We start from the raw sequence: 13,842 nt of genomic DNA, 5'->3' as shown, positions 1-13,842 counted from the left end.
AAGAATTGGCGCGCAAGTTTGGCGGGCAAAAGGCGGGGTTTACATTCTTTGGCGGTTAGGGGTTCCTCATTCTTATATGAGCCGGTTTCCAGTAAGGGTGTGCTCAGCGGCTTGACTAGGGTGGGGGAATGTCTTAAGCAATAAGTAGGTCATGTGGGGGTTATACATGAGATGGTGGGTGTAGCACAAAATGGAGTTAGTCTTGCTCTGCTTGTCCAGGGGTAGGGGATTTTTGTTAAATTCCTTGGGTCCCACAGTATTAGACATATATGTGAGTTTAAATGACCTCTCTAACCTTACCACATGTAAACTGGACGGTCATTTAATTTCAAGATAAGAGTTAAGATAGTGTTGCAGGATTCTTTTACCTCAGTACCCGGTATTCTTTGTCTCTAAGCTTCGAAGAATGAAGAGGTGGGCACAGAATAAAAGGAGCAGCAGGCAAAAGTTTATTAGAATATAAGATTAGAAAGTAAGAATATTATGAAAGCTCTCTTTACAGAGAGGGGTCATTTGAGTGTCATCCTTGCATAGAGGCCATGCTAATCTTCTCTGTATCCCCCCAATTTTTAGTATATGTGCTGCCGAAGGGAGCACAGAGACGGGACATTTGAAAGTGAATGCCCACGACTGTAGGCAAGGGACTTTCTTTTATAAGGATTTGGTCTTGGGAGGGGTGGGCCCTTCCCTTTCCCCTCATTCCTTCTCAGATTCTACCCTTATTGGCCTGATAACTCTATGTGCTGGGTTGTCCATTCCTGATTGGCTCGATTCCATTGTGTGACGAGTCAGACTATGGTCATACTGGCCCTCATATATCATAAATTTTATGGTTTACTTATTTTAGTTAGGTATTTTGATTGTTAAATTCCTGAGGGGAACCTGAGGGGGAGTAGGTAGTGTCCCTTACATTCTTAAGAGGAACCTGAAGACTGAAGGAGTTTACTCAAGCCAGACATTTCCAGAAGAAATGTCTTAAAATGTGTTTTTCCCCACCCAGGCACCTTTAAAAGCCTAAGCATCTCCCTTTTTGCCTATTTTATCCCATCTTTCCCTATCATAATAGGAAACTCCCATGGTCTGGGCCATATGCTTCCAGATGATTTAGTTAGACAAAATCACTCATTTAAATTGGGTGAAGAGGGAAGGAGGGGATATTAATAGAAGTGTAAAATCCCAAACTAGCAAAGAAATGGAACTAGCTAATCATTATTAACCAGACTTCATATGGAGTATTAGATTTCTTTTGGAAACTGATGGGGAAATGGTGGGGTTCAGAGCGAATGGTAAAGAAAGAATTCTTGAGATGTCTTTGGTGCAAAAGATGGTTTTATTAAAGCATGGGGGCAGGACCTTTGGGCAGAAAGAGCTGCATTGGAGTTGTGAGGGTGACTGATTATATACTTTCAATTTGGGAGAGGGTTAGGGATAGTGTCTCAAAGGAATTTTGGAAGCAAGGTTTCTAGGACCTTGAGGGGGCTAGCTATTGTTAGGAAAAAGTCATTTATTACTATCTAGTAAAACCTTAGTCATAACACCCTTTAGATATATATCAGTGGGCCATATGCTTAGAGGATGATTGCTAACATATACCTTTGGGGGGGGTGGTAGAAATAAAGGAAGTTTCCAAAGGAATGTTTTATGTTAAAGGAGGCTTACAGGATCCTGGAAGTTGGGATAATGTTAAACTAAGGTTGCCTTTTGCCCTTAGTAAAGTATTAACATTGAGGCAGTTGAATTCCTAGAAGGTCACACTGCTTGTCTTAAGGACTGGTCAATGGACTGTAAATTGTAAGGAAATTTAATGTTTTTATTTTGCCTTTGTTCCCCACATCAGAAATCATCCTTTAAAGAGATATGATCAGGGCGCCTGGGTGACTCAGTTGGTTAAGTGTCCGACTTCAGCTCAGGTCATAATCTCACAGTTTGTGAGTTCAAGCCCTGCATCGGGCTCTGTGCTGACAGCTCAGAGCCTGGAGCCTGTTTCAGATTGTGTGTCTTCCTCTCTCTCTCTCAAAAATAAACATCAATATTTTTTAAAATAATTATAAATTTCAAAATAAATTAATAAATTATATGACTTCCTCAAATTCCATGTGGTTCTGGAAACCCACACATCCAGAGCCAAAGTGACTGTCATTAGCAATCTCTGCTAACCAAGGGCTGGCCTCTTCAGGTACTTCCTTGGAGTGTGTTTCAATATGACAGGGACTGCAAATTTTTCGGGCGTAAACTACAGTTCTCCAAAAGGGAACTGAGTAGACAAATTATGCAACGCAGGGCATGTAAGGGCCCATCCAGCCCTGATTGTGTGTGGGCACCTGGGTGGCTCAGTCGGTTGACCGTCCGACTTCGGCTCAGGCCATGATCTCATGGTTCATGAGTTTGAGCCCCGCTTTGGTCTCTGTGCTGACAGCTCAGAGCCTGAAGCCTGCTTCTGATTCTGTGTGTATCTTTCTCTGCTCCTCCCCAGCTTGCACTCTCTCAGAAATAAATAAACATTAAAAATTTTTTTTTTAAATAAAGAGATATGATCAGACTGGTGCCCTTTCAGAAGAAGATTACCAGGGGCTCCTGGGTGGCTTAGTCGGTTAAGCTTCTGACTCTTGATTTTGGCTCAGGTCATGATCTCACCATTCCTGAGACTGAGCCCTTTTGTGGGACTCTGAGTTGACAGTGGGGAGCCTGCTTGAGATTCTCTCTCTCCCTCTCTTGTTGCCCTCTCCCCTCTACTTTCTCTTCCTCTCTCTCTCTCTCTCTCAAAATAAATAAATAAACTTAAAAAAAATAAAGAGGATTACCAGTGCGATGAAGGGATTCCAAGCCACAACATAGGGAACCCAGGATACTGAATTTGGAGTGAAATGCAAACTGGGCAGCCGCTCTGGAAAACAGTGTAGAGGTTCCTCAAAAATTAAAAATAGAACTGCCTATGACACAGCAATAACACTGTTAGGAATGTACCCAAGGGATACAGGAGTGCTGATGCATAGGGGCACATGTACCCCAATGTTTATAGCAGCACTTTCAACAATAGCCAAATTGTGGCAAAAGCCTGAATGTCCATCAACTGAAGAATGGATAAAGAAGATGTGGCTTATATATACATTGGAATACTACTTGGCAATGAGAAAGAATGAAATCTGGCCATTTGCAGCAACGTGGATGGAACTGCAGGGTATTATGTTAAGTGAAATAAGTCAGGCAGAGAAAGGCAGGTACCATATGTTTTCACTCATATGTGGATATTGAGAAACTTAACAGGAAGACCATGGGGTCAGGGGGAAGGGGGAAAAGTTACAGAGAGGGAGGGAGGCAAACCATAAGAGACAGTTAAGGACTGAGAACAAACTTAGGGTTGATGGGCGTTGGGGGACAGGGGAAAGTGGATGATGGGCATTGAGGAGGGCACTTGTTGGGATGAGCACTGGGTGTTGTATGGAAGTCAATTTGACAATAAATTATATTTAAAAAAATACAACATACAGTAAAAAAAAAAAGGAGTGAAGAAATGTTTAGGGAGGGCTCCTTCATTCCCAAGGCATTAAATTTGTTCTGTGTGGCTACTTATGACAAATCTAAGAGCAGATTTCAGTTCAATATCAACTGGAAGCTGTCCTAACAAGAAAGGGAAGCCTTGATAGTGTTTCCTATTTTTGTTAGTCTTCAAGTACACAGATGTAGGGCAGGAAGAGGACGAGAGGATTCCTGAAGTGTATGAATGTTAGGATCAAGTTAGTTGTTGGTAGAGTATTGGATCTGTATGACTAGTTAATAAAGATTAAAAAAAAATTGAAAGTACCAATCAATATAGATCTCCAACTTTTAATTTTTTTAATCAAGTGAGGCCTTATGAGGTTTTTGGGATAACATATTTTAGCAATGGATAATACTTTTATTCTCTTCTTGAGTGAAACCCACTGGAAATTGGAGCCAGGCTGCCTGAGTCTGAATATAGACTGTGCCACTTACCAGCTGAATGACCTTAGGAAAATTCCTTTAAATTTTTGTGCCTTAGTTTTCTCATCTGTAAAATGGGATAATAATACCTACCTCAAGTGTAAAGCATGTGAACCGTGCTTTGTTCATAATAAGCGTTCCATAAGTGTTACCTATTGGCTCTTAATTGAGATATAGGTATAGGAGTCAGCTGGAAGATAAAGGATCACTGCTAGCACTGATAAAGCAGAAACAGAGATTGTAGCTTTAGATCTGCAGCCAAGTGGGTATGCTAATACGTTATCCCTGTTCAGCTTCCCCACCTGGTCATTGTCCCAGCTGAGCAACCATAGATCTTCTCTGTAGGAGTTAGTACCTTTCCTGTTTGGCACAGAATGTGAACATATATGAACAAGATGGCTCCAGAAAGTGAGAAACTCAGAAGGGGCCAAGTAGAAGATGCTCAGTTCCTTCTTTCAAACTTATTAAATCAAATAATTCACTTCTCCTCCCATGAGAGGAGTAAATGAGGGATAAAAGAGGAGTATTATTTGAGTGGAGCCCTCTCCCCATGGATATCTAAGACAAGAAATGAAGGTTCACCCTCTAATGAGGACGCTAAGGAAAAAAACAACTACCATTTCAAACACCATCATTTCATATCCCCAAAATAGAATAAAGCAAAGTTTTTTATAGCCTTCTACCACATTGCCCTTATTTTTCACAGACCTGCAAAATTTCATTAGGATTTGGCACTAGTCCCTGGACAAGCCTTTGGGAGCCACTAAACTAGATGACTTTTAAGATACTTCTAACCATGAGATGTTATAATTCTATGATAGAATTGCATTTGTACCTGGACTGCAGAAGAGAACCAAGGGACTAAACCTGGGTCGGGGACAGGCAGATCCTGAAAATGTGTTTGTGAAAGGGTTGGCAGAGCAGGGCATTTTTCTTCTTGGAATCCTTAATCATATTTCCGTACTGTCAATATGAAGAAGAATTTATCTAAAAGGCCAGAGGCTTATTGTGAGAAGATCTTGATGTTGAACCTCTGTGCCCAAGTTTGGGCTTTGGGATTTTTCATTGCCAGCCTATGCACCATGATACTTGGAATAAAAGACAGATATATCAGTTTCAGCATCTCTCTCAGTAATAACATTTCAAATGTGTTTATTTCTTTGTCTTAATATTTTATTACCGGCTTGTTTTTCTCCTCATCCCACATGTGGTCCCACTCCCCCTACCCCTTGTGAATGGATGAAGCTACATTGCAGCAAATTGAAATAGAAAACCACATATCCAGGGTGATTTATCATTAATGTGAAATTCTATCCTAACCTGAAAGTCGAGGAGCAAGAATCCCAAGCTATTTCAAAATTCATATTACAAGACAGACAATCAGATGCCCCTAAACCACAACATCTTATACTCTATTAATTGTACACTGACAGAGCCCTTTGGTTGCATTTGTATTTCCAAATAAATACAAACATATGTCACCATTTTTTATTGATTTTGGACTTTACTAGGAAGGAAATGCTGTTAAATTATAATAAATGGTGTCAACTAAAACAAATAACATAAAACCCATTAAGAAGGCATTTATTGCAGAACTTGGTTTGATTTGTTGGCGTCAGTTGAAATCATGTCAAAATAATGTCTTTGGAAACCAAATAAAAATTTGTTTGCAAATTTGTCTGCAGCAAGCATTTCTACAGCATAAAAATCCTTAAGAATCAATATGGTTTTATTCAGTATGCAAATATACCGAAAAGCGTTATAGCAAAAATTCCATTGCTGAATTATACGATAGTGTTAGTGAATTAATAAATAACAATAAATGATAAATAATATAGTGACTGAATGAGATAATACATTTATGAAGAAGTAGAGGGAGAAAAGATTAAGGGGATAGGCTTGGGAGAAGATCAATTTTCAGATAAGCTAAACTAACATTTTATATTCAGAAAAATTAATGGAGTTTGGTTCTGTAACTCAAGAAGTCCAGTTAAACTAAATTTCACTGCAGCCTTTAAATAGGGAAAGGAGATGCAAAATGCCTACTTCTGAAGTGATAACCATTTGAGTTCTAATATTAGTCAGCCTGCATCTGTAATTTGCATAACTGTGTTTGCCTTCCAGGTAATTGGGAATTTAATTGCTATCAGAATAAAATTTGAGTCTTACTTCCAGATGATGTCAGTGCAATGTATCCTAGTGTGCAGTTTTGAGAGTCACTGTAATTAGGCAAATGAGAGGGCTGCAGTTGGAGTTGGGATTCAATATAAAATCAAAAAGAGTTTATTTTCAGTATACCCTAGGTCCTTTTCTGCAACAAACCTCTTTGTCCTTTCACTGCCTTCCAGGATGCAGTTAACAAAAAAATGCCTCACCTGTAGAGCTGAAGCTGAGTCTACCTTTGTTTGGCCCTCTCTTCTCCTCCCCCTGACACAGAGCCATCTTACTTTCCACCCTACTTCTAATCTCATTCCTGGTATGTTTAAAGGAGCTAATTTGATACACGAGTCAATGTCTTTATCCATTATTTCTCCCAGGTAGTTTATTTTTATTTTTGCAAAGTAATACAATAATAATAATAACAAGACCAAAATAAGCTGAATCTCCATCACCAACTACTATCATCATAGTTTCATAAATGAAAGGGCACTTTAATAGCCTTTCCCACTGCAATGAAAGTAGGAAGGATATAATTGCAGAATAAAGGACAATCCTTTTAATTGAACACGTTTAGCTTTATGACAAACTCTCATTACATTGACCTTATTTTTCTAATTTTGTGAAGAAAATCAGTGAGACTTCATCACAGACTAACACTATTTTGCAAACTGGTGTTTGAAAAAAAATTTTTTTTAACTTGGTAGCATTGCTGTGGTGTTCAGTAAAGAGGGCTGTGTTTCTTGTTACTGACTTTCTGTGATGGAGTGAAGTATGGTTATGGAATAGAGCAGAAAAGGCTGTGGGGCTCATCTTAGGTGTTGGAGAGTAACCAGAGGCTGTGGGGGTAAAGTAGAAAGAAAGCATGGGGCATAGGAAAGACAAGTAAGACCTGATCAGTGGGGAAGGGTAGCACAGGCGTCATAGGGATTTTACAAACCTGGCTGTTCGAGGAAGAATGCCTACAGGTTCTTTTCCTGGTTCTCCCAACCTGTCCAATGTGAACGGTTGGAGTTACAGGGTTTTGGATGGTGGGGTTGGCCTTTTGCTGTCCACATCACACTGTGCAGCCAGCTTCCTTTTCTCAGTGATCGGATACTGCAATCCCTCTTCCTCTATAAGGCACCATCGATATTACCAGATTCCAGGCTGGCAAGACAGCATTTCAAAATTGATTGAATTTTTCAAAGTGTTTTGTAAGCAAAGTCTTTTAGAATCAGGGAGAGCGAAGTTGCTAAATTATGTATATGTTATATGCACATCGTATATTTTTATGTGTATCCAACTTCCAATACCGGTTTCTTTTTTTCTTCCTTTGCTAAAAAAGGACCAAAAGAACTAAATCAAAGCTTGAACTAAGTGCTGTCAGGGTTCTGGCTTTGGGGGTTGTTAGAAGCTTTGTGACGAAAAATCCAACAGAACAATGCCCTGTTGTTAGCTGTAAGTGAAACCCAGAGACCATCAGAGGGAGTACTTTAGCTGCTGTGAAAGGGCTCAGAGGGAGACAGGTAGTAAATGTACAACAAACAATCCAATGTCAGAAATGATCACTATTGCAAAATGAGACTGAAAACCTATTTTTTTTTTTGCAATTTCTACTGAGGAAGTCCTAACTCCAGCCATGGCCAATATTTGCTAGATGATTCTTTGAATCTGGCTAATGTGGAATTTTGCAAGGACAAAGAGGATTTGCTCACTAACCAGTAAGAGAGGTACTGGTCATGCATGCTTAAATGTTCTGGTCTTTAATAATACCAATTTAATGAAGATGATGTTATGCATTTTTAATTGTTCACCTATGATTTGACATTAGCCATGCCTTTCTGACAAATATGAAGATTTGTTGGCCAGCACTGATGTTATCTGAAACTTAGGTCTTTATATTGTCAGTTCCTCCCCACATTTCCTTTGCCTTTGCCTTCCCTTGTGCCTTGGTACTCTTTTGATGGGCCCCGCTTGCAGCCCAGACCACACCCTACCCTATTCCTAAATCAGTTTTTTAAATGACAGAAAATATTCCAGCAATCTGGGACCTCTTTAATGGAGCTTGAAACACTGAGCCAGGAATGAGCTTTATGCATTCATTCTGCCCCTGAATTGCAGTGTTCCCCACTGCTCTTTCTAGGTGACTTTTGCTTTAATCTCTCGTTTTATCCAGTTTATCCAGTAGTTCTGCCTTGTTACCTTCCAGGACTGTGTCCCCACCCTACATTTTGCCAACTTCCTGTCAATCTTCTTTCCCTAGGCTCTGCTCCAGCCCACTCCTTGATACTTTATCAACTGGCAAGATATGGACAAGTCATGATGATGACAGACACTATGCTTGTCTTCTGGGTTGGAAACTTTCTAGAATTTCTTGTTGCAGGATTGGATCTCCTCCTTCTGACCATTGTTTGAATCTGTAGACACTGCTCTGGAAATCTCGACTGTCCTGGCTGAGGCCAGCCTCTGCATTCTGGTCAGTTTTCCTCAGCACCTATCCTAGTTAATGGGTCTTTGCTTCATCCAGCCTCCTTTTCCATCACAGTCTGTGGCTGAATCCATCTATGATTTGTCTTTGTAGGTGGTGTGATGGATACTACAAAAAGCTGTATCCCTGAAATGTCTATCTCTGATATCTGCAATTTATTATTATCAGATTCAGCTCTTTGAGATAGGGGATTGTGTCTATAGCAGGCATCTATACAAATGCATATATTCCAGGTATCTTTGTAAGGGTAGATTAGGCTAGTTTGTAGTAATGAGTAAACCCAAATAAATATATAATATATCAACACAATAGTTTACTTCATGCTCATATAGCAGTTTGTGTGAGTTCAGGTCAGCAAAAGGTTCTTCTCCCCACAGTCATTTAAAGATCTGGATTTTCCCCCATCTTGTGGCCCCTCAATTCCCTAAGGCCTCACTGGCATCTACACCCAGCTGGTGGAAGAGAAGTGTAAGCCTGGAGAGTCAAACGCTTCTTAAGAGCTTTGGCATGGAGATGGTGCCTAGACATTATTCTCACATGTCATTGGTCAGAATTCAATCACATGGCCACAAATAATTGTAAGGGAGGTTGGGAATGTTGTCTAGCCATGTTACCAGGGGAAAAAATGAAAGAATAGATTTTGAAGGACAGCTGTCTCTGCCATACCAAATAAGGATAACACACTGATACATTTTTAGCCTCTGATACTTTGACACAGTTTTGTTCATTAAATTGCTAATACTTTAGGAAGCAGATTACAAAAGAATAGGATATAGGCTAGATTAGGGGAGTGAAATAGGAGGAATCAGGGGAATATATTGCCAATATATGGGTCAGTGATGGGAAAGGTCAGGCCTCTTTCTTTCTTTTTCTCTTTCTTTTTTAATTAAGTTCTATGCCTAATGTGGGGCTCAAACTCACGACCCCAAGATCAAGAGTCACATGCTCCACTGACTGAGCCACAAAGGTCAGGTTTCTTTGAGGTGACAAATTTTGGGGGACAGGACTCTCAGAAAGCCAGGGCTCAATATGAGGGTACTGGGAAGAGGAGAAACAAAGGGATGGAAACAAATTAAAGGTAAAAATGATGTCTCAGTTTTGTTTCAGGTTAGACTTGATTCTAATATCTATTCAAAATGCTTGCCAAGTCAGGGTCTTCAAAATGTGAATAATCTAATCTTGTGCCTACTTCTGCCAGTAATCTGTCTTTTTCAAGGAGTGGGAACAAAATCCTTCCAAAGCCCTGGTTCTCAGTATGCTCCAGCAGGTTCCTGCTTCTTGTAAGATTTTTCAACTTAGTACCACACCAGAAGAATTAAAAGCCCATCAATTTCATCATTCTTGATCTTTGCTCAGGTCACAGTGAAGCAAAAACTTTCTCTTAACTATCCAGTTGGTGTCAGGCTGCCTACTGGGAGCCTTATTATGTATGAGGCAAATCTTTTCATATAGGTATTGGGTTCTGTTTCCTGTTTGGCCACTTTATACAAACATGACTGACTTCTAGTTCATTTTCATCCTCCCTAACCTACATACTCCATAACCCTACAGACTGTGAGAGATTGACCCACGCTGGTGACTTACCCACACGTCCTTAACCACCTGGGCTGGAGCATGAGTTGATTCAGCAGGAAATAGGGAGGTGAATGGGAGGGTGGAGGTTGTCAAGCAGTGAGCCTCAGCTTTTGTCTGCAGAGTTGTTAATGGAGCTGAATCTGATTTGTATTTAGCTGAAAGCACTTTGCAAAGGCAGACAGGAGGCAAAGGTCTGGAGATACAAAGGCATAGAAACCATAGCTTTTGCTTTTTAGCTTGTGTCCTGTATGTTTTCACTGGATGGCAAAAGAATAATTGAAGGTAGAGAGTCGTGGGCAGTCAATCCATCCTGGATGAATAGATTTCTAAGGGTGTTAGTGCCCTGTTATCAGTAGATGGTTATCCATGTAATGTGATGTGAGGAGTGCTCCAAAATATCCTTTTCTTGCAGTGCCTTACATCCTATTATTAAAGATTAGCTTTTAAGAACTTTCTTAAGCAGGGGTGCCTGGGTGGCTCAGTCGAAGTGTCTGACTTTGGTTCAGGTCATGATCTCATGGTTTGTGAGTTAGAACCCTGCATCAGGCTTGTCAGGTTTTGTGCTGACAGCTGATAACTCTTAGCCTGGAGCCTGCAGCCTGTAGCTTGCTGCGGATTCTGTATCTCCCTCTCTCTCTGCCCTTTCCCCACTTGAGCTCTGTGTCTCTCTCTTTCTCAAAAATAAATAAAACATTACATATTATTACATAATAAACTACATATATAAAAATAAACTATATATATAATAAACTACATTTATTAAAATTGCTTTAGAAAGTATATATATATATACTTTATATATAAAGTATATATATAAATTGCTTTAGTATATCTAAAATTGCTTTAGAAAGTATATATATATATACTTTCTAAAGCAATTTTAATAAATGTAGTTTTATATATATATATATATATACTTTAGAAAGTCTATATATATATAGACTTTCTAAAGCAATTTTAATAAATGTAGATTTATATATATATATACTTTCTAAAGCAATTTTAATAAATGTAGTTTATTTAATAAATACTTGTGTTGCATTTACTATATGCTAGGCCCTATTTAAGGGCCTTATAGATATTAACATACTTATTCATTTTTATTTCAGAGTCTTCTCTTAACCCTTATACTATTCTGTCTCTCAGAGCATAGGATATTACATTTATTTTGGAGATGTGTAACCCATTCTAGCAGATATTTTTTACCTAATCATAATATCATCCCTTCTACCTAGTAGAGAACAGGGCTCTGAATGCTTTGAAAGGAAGGGGCATAAATGGGTCTAATGAAACTGTTGCGGGGATGAGGGTATCAGGATAAGGGTCTTGTTAAAGGGCTAGATCCCCCAGTATCTGTGCTCCCTAAACATGCAACATTCAAGAAATACTGCTCTCACTTCTTTCTCCTAGTTTGTATTAATTTGATTCCAGTGATTAACATTTTCAGTCTCACCTCTTGTCTTTATTTTAATTTATTTTGATTTGTTTAGTATACTCAGAGGTGGTACAGGCTGATAAACAGATGGACTCCCATTCACCCAGGGAACAAAGAATGTTTGGGGCTGACTAGGAATCCATGGGTGGCCATCTTAGAACTGGTTTCCAATTCTATATTCAGAGTGGGTGCACCTTGCTCTCCCAGGACAGCTCTGTGGAAGCAGACACAGCAGGATTTCTTCCTCTTGCCTGGCTTCCCTGTGGATGATTTTGTACTAGATGCTGCTCGCTGATCATTCAGAGCTCCCATTAACTTTTCCTCATCATGCTTCCTCCACACACTGTATTTTATAGGTGACTGACTGCTTCCTCTATTGGTACCATGTGGCAAAGGGCCACTCTGTCCAGAAATGTTTTCACCTGGGATCACATAGCCCATTGCTTTTAGTCTCTAAAATCCCTGTTTGTGGCTCTTCAAAACCACAATTTCTTGTATTGGACTTCTATGTCTCACTAAATATTCCAAAGAAGTATCTGATAGAAAAGGGGGTGGTGATGATTTTGGCATTACCCCACCAGTCCTTGTCACTGGAACATTTTCCCAAGCTAGATACTACAATTAAGTCCAGCAGTCACGAGAAATCCAAACACCTACTATGCATAGGGTGCTAAATAAGCTACTATATGCTTTAGGCGCTCTGAACTGACTTTGCTATGCCATTACACTCTCAGCTCTTACAGAGAAAAAAGATAACTTGACTGACAAACAGACTTTTCATTCCCTGTGTGTAAGCAGGGATTCAGCTCCTACACTTCGGCACCAAGCTCGTTGTCCTCATAATTAATGCTAAAAAGAACAGATTTGGAAAGAACACGGGAACAAGAGGCTAAGTCTCCAGAGGGAGCCTTAGAAGTGGACTTGGTGCATTTCCCCCTACACCATTAATCCCTAATGGTCACATGGGGGGAATACAAATGCCCTCCTCAGGCCCTCCAGTTCAATTTCACCATAAGATAATTGACCTATCGCCACTGTAAGGAGCAAAGCCTTGAACAAAGCAGCTGCCAAAAGGACTTTGTCAAGCTGGAAATGAATTATTAATACGGCTCTGAAAGGGAACAGCATCAGAAACCAGGCTCTTTATTATTTACATTAATGAGCTGGAAGACAATGCAGTGAACAAAATCCCAAGTTTGGAGAATGCTACATTTTGAAGTACAACAATGACGGAAGAAACAACAAAATCCAAAAAATGTAAATCCAGACTAATATATCTCTGCACAGAAAGCCCAAAGGGGAAATATATTCAGAGCCGGAAAGGGCTAAAGCAGGGTGTCAAGTCATTACTGAAATTCCCTACTGTCAGTTTGTTTGAGGATGAAGCTCAGATTTAGGAAGAAAAAGTGCCCAGATTGCCTGCTAGACAGACACAATACAATGCACCTATCAAAGGAGGCAGCATTATCTCTATTAGAGATGTGTGCCTAGTACAATAAGCCATTTGTCTCTTATCTGGGTTGAATGATAAATTATTCCAATATAATATCATATTCTGCTCCTCAGATAGATTCCCAGTCTTCACAGCTTCATTGGCAGAGGCATGAATGTATGTGCAGGTTTTCTGTGTACATCCCCTAATGCTAGCTGCTTTCCTTCTGCTGCAGATAGAGCCCTCTTTCCTATTGATAACTTCCCATCCTTGATCACAAATGGTCTTTTGTTTAACCCCCTCTTTCTTCACTCTAGCCATGTATTCTGAATATTTCTGTAAGCCCCAGTCTGGCAATACCAGACTGAGTCCTTGCCTTCACAAGATGCATAACGATTTTCTGAGATGACAGACAAGGTAATGTTTTGCCCCATTGAATTAGGTCCTCCCCCAAACTGGTGTTTTTATTTTGTTTGAACTGTACTTTGTCCTATACTATATCTCATAGTTTCTGGACATTTGGTCACTTGTCTTCATGTTTGTACCTTTTACCAAGCTTCTAGTTTCTGTCTTATTCTGTCTTTAAGGGTCTGTGACCTCTTGGTTATTGGTTGTGTATTAGGCTTCTGGCCCACTACTTACCCTCACCTTCCCTGTTCCCTTTTGTTATGACTCTACCTTGTTTAGTCTGCTTGGCCCAGACCCATTGCCTGCTCTGGTTTCTAGAACTTGCATAATCTTTACTAAAATTCTGTACTTTCCTGGCCTGCCTTCTCTCCTAGGTAATACTTGGACTTGATATAATGGATACTT

At 39.8% G+C, this 13,842-nt stretch overlaps 1 pseudogene; it reads right to left on the bottom strand.

Annotated features, from left to right (window-relative positions):
* Nucleotides 1-498: 498 nt before the first annotated feature.
* Nucleotides 499-597, bottom strand: LOC113597667 (uncharacterized; annotated as a pseudogene).
* Between the last annotated feature and the right edge of the window lie 13,245 nt (nucleotides 598-13,842).

Source organism: Acinonyx jubatus, chromosome X (genome assembly GCF_027475565.1).
Source record: "Acinonyx jubatus isolate Ajub_Pintada_27869175 chromosome X, VMU_Ajub_asm_v1.0, whole genome shotgun sequence".
In the NCBI taxonomy this organism is placed as follows: domain Eukaryota; kingdom Metazoa; phylum Chordata; class Mammalia; order Carnivora; family Felidae; genus Acinonyx; species Acinonyx jubatus.
This window is presented reverse-complemented; position numbering and strand designations above follow the sequence as displayed.